This window comes from Lathyrus oleraceus, chromosome 7, assembly GCF_024323335.1.
Source record: "Lathyrus oleraceus cultivar Zhongwan6 chromosome 7, CAAS_Psat_ZW6_1.0, whole genome shotgun sequence".
Classification (NCBI taxonomy): Eukaryota; Viridiplantae; Streptophyta; class Magnoliopsida; order Fabales; family Fabaceae; genus Lathyrus; species Lathyrus oleraceus.
In genome coordinates, this window is record NC_066585.1 from 301,896,457 (window position 1) to 301,897,676 (window position 1,220).

The following is a 1,220-nucleotide window of genomic DNA, read 5'->3' on the forward strand; positions in this document are numbered from 1 at the left end:
CAACCTTGGTTCCTAATTGCGTTATAAGTTCGCTTACGTGAATGTTTTGGTTTAGGAATTCTTTATTTTGCTGAGTCTGGCCCGATATGAAGCTTTCCATGATCTTCTCAAGGTTAGACTTCTGGGGCACAACTTGCGTAGGTTGATTTGGTTTTTGGGCTTGATAACCTTGCGGTCTTTGAGGTGCATTATTTTGGATAGGGTTCTGGTTTTTATAGGAGAAATTTGGATGATTCTTCCATCCAGGGTTATAAGTGTTTGAAAACGGGTTACCTTGGGCGTAATTCACTTGGTCGGTATTTAGTTCGTTCAAAAGGTTACACTCCGCCGATTCGTGTCCTTTAGATCCATAGAGTTTGCACTCTGTGTGGAGTACTGCTACGGTGTTAGTGTTTGTAGACATATGTTCGATCCTAAGGGCTAAAGCGTCCATTTTTGCCTGCATCATGTCTAGAGAGCTTACCTCATGTATTCCACCTTGGGTCTCCTTTTTCTCTATTGATGCTCATTTAGTTCCCCATTGATAATGGTTTTGGGCCATATCCTCAATTAGGTCACAAGCTTCTGGATAAGGTTTGTTCATCAGCGCGCCACCTGCGGCAACGTCGATGCTCATCTTGGTGTTATAATGGAGCCCATTGTAGAAGGTATGAACGATCAACCATTGTTCTAGGCCATGGTATGGGCAGACTCTTAATAGCTCTTTATATCTCTCCCAAGCTTCGAAAAGCGATTCTCCTTGGTTTTTGAGCAAATCTAGTTATTTGGTTTTGAAGAACAATAGTCTTACTAGGGGGGAAATATCTAGCAAGGAATACTCTCCTAAGGTCTTCCCAGGTAGTTATTGAATTAGCTGGAAGTGAATCTAGCCATGAACGTGCTCTATCCCTGAGGGAGAAAGGAAATAATCTTAAACGGATCGCATCGGGTGAAGTGCCGTTAGATTTAAAGGTGTCGGCTAGTTGGATAAAAGCTTTTAAATGTTGATTCGGGTTCTCAGTAGCGAGACCCGCATATTGGTTTTGTTGCGCTAATTGCAACAAAGACGGTTTTAGTTCGAAATTGTTAGCAGGTATAAGGGGGTTTACTATACTCGAACTAGGTTCCTCATCAGAGGGTTGGGAAAATTCCTTAAGAGGTCGCCTATCGCGATTCTCAGCCATAACTTTCTTAATTCGGATGAGTAAGAGGCGTGTACGAGTATAACGTTCGGGTTCCGC

The 1,220-nt window shown here is 42.7% G+C and overlaps 1 non-coding gene across 1 annotated transcript; it reads left to right on the forward strand.

Annotated features, from left to right (window-relative positions):
- The first annotated feature begins 671 nt into the window (after positions 1 to 671).
- LOC127109501 (small nucleolar RNA R71) lies at positions 672 to 779 on the forward strand. Its single transcript, XR_007796779.1, has one exon. It is a non-coding gene; the product is annotated as a small nucleolar RNA R71 (small nucleolar RNA).
- The last annotated feature ends 441 nt before the right edge of the window (positions 780 to 1,220 follow it).